General features: G+C 30.0%; 1 long non-coding RNA gene across 1 annotated transcript; it reads left to right on the top strand.

Moving 5' to 3' along the window:
- The first annotated feature begins 3,770 nt into the window (after positions 1-3,770).
- Positions 3,771-6,178, top strand: LOC139863804 (uncharacterized). The gene is made up of 4 exons (XR_011764448.1): positions 3,771-4,111; positions 5,364-5,443; positions 5,804-5,919; positions 6,062-6,178. It is a non-coding gene; the product is annotated as an uncharacterized lncRNA (long non-coding RNA).
- Positions 6,179-6,443: the final 265 nt, after the last annotated feature.

The following is a 6,443-nucleotide window of genomic DNA, read 5'->3' as shown; positions in this document are numbered from 1 at the left end:
TGATGAACTCAATGACTCGAATGCAACGTCTTTCAAAATATGCCATGAATGACTCCAAGTAATATCCTTAAAATGAGCTAATGCACAGCGGAAGATTTCTTTAATACCTGAGAATAAACATGCTTTAAAGTGTCAACCAAAAGGTTGGTGAGTTCATAGGTTTATCATAACAATCATTTCAATATATTAATAGACCACAAGATTTCCGTTTATAAATATATGTACACTCGCAAGTGTATAAAAGTATTCTATAAGTTGTAGGCACCCAGTAACAAGCCTTAACGTTCATGTTTTATCCTCTGAAGTACACCAGATTAGGTGTGTTTAAAATAACCTCGAAGTACTAAAGCATCCCATAGTCAGGATGGGGTTTGTCAGGCCCAATAGATCTATCTTTAGGATTCGCGCCTACCGTACATAGACAAGTAGTTTAATGTTACCAAGCTAAGGGTATATTTCTGGTTTAAACCCACATAGAATTAGTTTTAGTACTTGTGCCTATTTCGTAAAACATTTATAAAACAGCGCATGTATTCTCAGCCCAAAAATATATATAAAAAGGGAGTAATGAAACTCACAATACTGTATTTCGTAGTAAAAATACATATAACGTCATTTAACAAGTGCAAGGTTGGCCTCGGATTCACGAACGTATCAATATTGAGATTCAATATTGCAGGAAAGTACGTAGACGCAACGGAGATGATAAACACTAGATTGACCTCACGAGCATACCCATGAACCATACCCATCACCTCCATAGCTATAACCCATAATTTCCTTAGCTTCGACTCATTCAAAAAAAACTATTTTGAAATCACTCGGACAGCACTCCGTCGTAATATTTTATGTATACTAATAATATCTTGAAATAATACAGAGCAAATATATATATATATATATATATATATATATATATATATATATATATATATATATATATATATATATATATATATATATATATATATATATATATATATCGATTGAGAGAGTTTAGAGAAATATATTTTCAAGTTTCTATGAAATAATGAAATCTATTGAATTCTATTTATAATAAATTTTTGAATTATTAAAGTGAATTATTAAAGTATGAATTATTAAAGTATGATTTATTAAAGTAAAATTTTAAAGTATGAATTATTAAAGTGAATTATTAAAGTTAAAGTAAAGTAAAAGTAAAGTAAAGGTAAAGTTAAAGTATAGTAAAAGTATAAAAACTATGTATGTATAATACGCGTATAAATATATATAATATTAATTTAAATCGTTATATATATTTAATGAAATAAAATATAAATATCGTTATATTTATTATACTGGTTAAGTAATGAGTTGTCAAAAGTGATTCTAGATATTTATAAAAGTTATATACGTTTTAATAATAAAGTTCTTTTTAAACTGAAAACGTCTTTGTACGTTTGAAAATAGATTAATAGAATATTATGGAAACCAATTCTTCACTAACTTTTGTCTAACTTTCGTAAATGACACTTTTTGTTTTTATTTATAAATAGCTTTACAAATTATTCTGAATATCGTTAAGAGGAATAGATTTTCTCAAATCATAGTGGACCTCTCAACAGAGACTTGTAATCATAATTCAATGTTTCTGATAATTCAATCATTTAATATATATTTTTTTAATTTCGTCGAAAATCATATTGAAACAAATACGTTCGTGTAAAGTATTATACGTTTAATACTTTATTAATATTCTCAAGTCATAATATATATATACATATACATATCTATTTATATATAACGGTTTGTGAATCGTCGAAATTTGGTCGAGGTTATAATGAATGTATGAACACAGTTTAAAATTCTTGAGATTTAACTTAACAAACTTTGCTTATCGTGTCGGAATAATATAAAGATTAAAGTTTAAATTTGGTCGGAAATTTCCGGGTCGTCACAAGCATCACCCGAAAACATATTAGTGTACAAAAGTATATCAAGCTTCAATATGGCCATAACCCGTTATACTAAGGTAATATGTCGCAAACTTCATCTTCAACTGCAGGTTCAACTTCACGGTCGTCAAATTCACCTTCGTCTAAATCGGTAATCGAGGTGGTATCCCTAACTTAACTTATTCTCTTTGTATAGTTTCTTCAACATCTTCTAATACTTAACCTTCTAACGATGTTACAATACGAATCATATCTACTCCATCCAAATAAACTATAACCATACACATGTATTCAAGGATTTAGGGGGGTTAGTCTTGACATTGTTTCCGATATAATTCTACTAGTAATAGAAAAGGCCAACTCAGAAACTACCGTCGAAGCTTGGACGGATACTACGTCGTGAGCCATAGCGGATAATATTGAAAATTGGGCTTCCTCTTCATTCTACCAAGCCAAAATGTCAAAGAGGGAAAACTCGTCAGGACTTAAAGTTGTCAAAATTTTTTTAGCTATATATTCTCTCACGGCTCAACTCGCTTGTTGAGCCGATGATCGTTGACGCTAGCGTCTTCGTGTAAACTATTATAAAAGTTTATATTATGATTGCAGGTCCTATGAGATGATCCAGCCCACATTGAGTCAACAGTTGGATTCTATTGTTAACTTTATATATATATATAAATATATATATATATATATATATATATATATATATATATATATATATATATATATATATATATATATATATATATATATATATATTGGAAGGATCAGGGGAAGTAACCAATCAGGGGGAAGCAAATTTTTTTTTTCGTTTTTTGAAAAAACTTTGTTCACGAACATTATAGATTGGATGAAAATATGAACATTTAATATAGACACTTTGTGATAAATGTTTTTATTTTGGCTGAAAAACGCTCGACGAAGTAATATATAACAATTATCGTGTTTTTCGAGCGTATGTTGAGGTTTTAGATATTAGGGTTTAGATATTAGTGTTTAGAAATTTAGGGTTTAGGGTTTAGATTTAGGGTTTAGAATTAGAATTTAGATTGAGTTTTTAACACGAACGGTTTAGAGTTTAGGGTTTATGGTTTGGTGTTTTAGGTTTATGGAATAAAATTCTCACCATGAAATTTGAAATTAATGAGTTTCTTAGCTTGCATCTCACCATGAAATTTGAAATGAATGAGTCGCTTAGTTGAATCCAAAATGTTTAGCTAGCATCACGAACTGTTTTAGAACTGAAACTGTTGTCTAACCCATGTCACCCGTTCATTTTAGTAAATAATCTGAAACTTCAGTACATATGTTTAATAGTAGTTGTCGTTACTCAGACGTGTGCTCTTACCTTGAACCGTTTAAAAACTGTTAAGCATTTGTCAAGTTGTGTACATGTATACGAGTGTAAAAAATCATTCCAATTAAATAATATACATGGAAAAATAGATGAAGTCATAAAAAAGTGCTTCTAATTGTAGAAACATATTTGCATTTATGTATCTTATTGATTGTATATTTATTTATGCTTATAAATGTATGCACCTTTTGCATGATTTTAAGTGTGAATGATTGTGTTTAGGTTACTGAACGTTCGGTTTTAGTTTGCTCAGACTCTTTGTTTAGTCGTTAGAGATCGTTTTCTGCTTTCGAGCTTTGGTTTGCGTTTGGTCCGATTGTAATTCGTCTTTTTTCATCGATTGATGAAAAGACTTTCTTTTATGTTATTGTTATTTTAGCCACAAAAAAAGTGTGAATTATTTGACAAAAGATAACAACTCTGAACCATGTAAAAAATTGCATTTTTATGTTCAACTCAACTAAATGTGGATTCTGTTATATATTAGATTGATGATCAGGGGCGGTTGATGTTTCTGTTCTTCAAGAAGCTGCAAAACAGTGACGCCAACAATGTCGGCAGAACAATATTGCCAAAGGTCTGATTGTAATAAATATATTTATCAGTTATTATATGGTAATAAATATAATTGTTAGAACTTATTTATTATTTGTTGATGAGAAGTTATTTGATAGTTGCAAGTTGAAGGCATTAAAAGGTTGACTGCTACAAGAATTGATGCTAAACTGATGATGATTCTCTTTCAAAAGAAAAGGTAACAAAAGTGATCATATGAAATTAGGTGGAAGTGGTCATCTGAACTTGGGTGGAAGTGGTTCTTAGTCATTTGCAGGTACGCATAATGATATTTTGATGAATTTTTGTAGCAATTAAATGCAGTTGCACCATGTTAAAGTGAAATACTGATTATGAAATTGCATATAAGGTGTTTGATTATGAAGTTGCACCATGTATTGAGTAACAATAACACATTATCCTTTACTCTTAAAGTTGTTTATAGGTATTGTCTTCTATGCATAATGGATGTTTCAAGTAAGTACTGATTTACATAGCTTTGCGTTTATATGGTGTCTGCATAGATGCTACTTTCGAGTGGGTCAATTTTATTAATGTTGATCTATATAGCAGTAATTTGTCTGTAGGGTTTGAAGTTATATTTTGTGGTTATTTCAAGTAGTTTATTCTTTTATTAGGTTGATAGGGTGATGGAATGGATTTGAGGAAGGTAACTGTTACTGAAAGTTGTTGATGCTCAAGTGTTCAGGAAATTTTTCTTTTTGGATTGAAGTTTTAAGTTTCATAGTAGCAAATAGGAAGCATTTGCTGCTGCTGCCATAAGCCCATAAATGTATATGTGGCAAGTAAAGGGGACAATTACGATTCCAGTATATCATAAGATAGTGACTTTGAAAAGGTATGTTGTATTTTCTTACCCATTTTCGCATATATTTGTTATTATAATATGTATGGATGGTGTTCGATGTAGTTGAGTTATTATATATTTACTGTTCACATAGAGTATTGTGTTAGTGTATTAGTGAGTTATTTTGAATAATTTTAATTTTAATGTTAATGTTACGTTTGCTATACCATTCTTAAGTAGTTACATATGCCTCTTCTATAAGACTATACCATATTTAAGAATTTGTCTATGTGGAAAAATGGGCGGGTCGTTGTCATAGTTTTTAATGGTAATCACGAATTGAATTCTGGGTTCTGCTTCCAATGTCTTTAAATTCGTTAACCGATTTAGTATTTTTAAAGGCTAACTTAGTTATGTTCATGGTTTAGTAACAACAATTCTGTCACGTATATCAAATTACATTTATCTACTGCACATTTCTTAAACTTTTCTTCAATAAATTATTTCTTAGTAAAGGTTTTTTTATTTTATTTTTTCTTAATAATATACGAGTAATAGAGTATTTAAAGCAGGCAAGTAATGTCATTTCACTTTGAAGTTTTTATTAGATGGTAGGGTGATAATGTTTGAAATGAGTTTTCATTGTAGTCTTTCTACTACTTATCGAATATCGATTATGCTTCCTAAAAAATGTCATATGAAACAGTTTCCGATGATGCAGGTGCATAATGGGTGAAGATATGACAAAATGAAGTCCCTACAAGGGATGGGTCTAATTGAAAAGCAGCTCAAACATTAGAGGTAAGTTACTTTTACCGGTTTAAAAACACGTCTTTAAATGAATATCTAATATCTAAATACTTAATTAGATTCAGTGAAGTATTTAATGTTAATTTTCATTAAAGAGCATTGACAAAAATTGTAGGGACTGAATATCATATATGGTAGAATTATCATGTGAAGTGATGTAGGTTTTGTGTAGCCATTTGAGTGATAATGGTTGTGTTTTTTTGTGCTCCACCTTTACTAGAAATATATATTTTCAAGTCTATTAATGTAGAAATAGAAGTTAAATATATTTCTATGAATTTACAGACCTATGTAAATTTTATTTTCTCACAATTAGTGGAATTTGACTAATGCTTTGCTGCTATGAATTAGATCCTATTACAAAATCAACAATGGGGTGGTTGACTTGGTGTTTGAAGTGCTTTTAATTTTTGACATGGGCTTTTGAAGTGCTTTCAATTTTTTACCCATTTGAGATTTTACATATGGTACAAAACCCAACAACTTTGGCTTGAACTGATCCAAATGATATATTTAGTTTGGGTCTAGACAAGTTTATTATATTTTGTCCTTTATCATATTAGCTTTTTTTGCTTTAAGGTCTAACCTTTGATGATGACTCTGTTTTAGGTAATGTACATAATCCGTTGCAAACAAACTGAAATACACCATCAGAATCAATTGCTTGGAATATGCATGGGTTGACATATATTTGTACATATATGCATGATGTAAAGCAAGTACTGATCAAATGTCTTCATTAAGTTTTGATCTTTATCGTAATATTCTTTGAAGAGTTTGTCACATCGTCTGCGGGTAACCTCTATAGATTAATTTTTATTTTTTTTTGAAAGGCAAGGAGATTTTATTATTAAGGATAAAACAGTACACGAATAAAGACTAGCAAGGAGCTAGACAAAACACGGACCAACACACAACCGCAAAAAAAAGGACGCACGCACACACACAGGCTCGAAACTAAAGACGACACACAATCACGAGGACACGACAC

The sequence above is a fragment of the Rutidosis leptorrhynchoides genome, chromosome 8 (assembly GCF_046630445.1).
Source record: "Rutidosis leptorrhynchoides isolate AG116_Rl617_1_P2 chromosome 8, CSIRO_AGI_Rlap_v1, whole genome shotgun sequence".
NCBI lineage: Eukaryota > Viridiplantae > Streptophyta > Magnoliopsida > Asterales > Asteraceae > Rutidosis > Rutidosis leptorrhynchoides.
The sequence above is the reverse complement of the archived record's forward strand: the minus strand, read 5'-3'. Positions and strand labels throughout refer to the sequence as shown.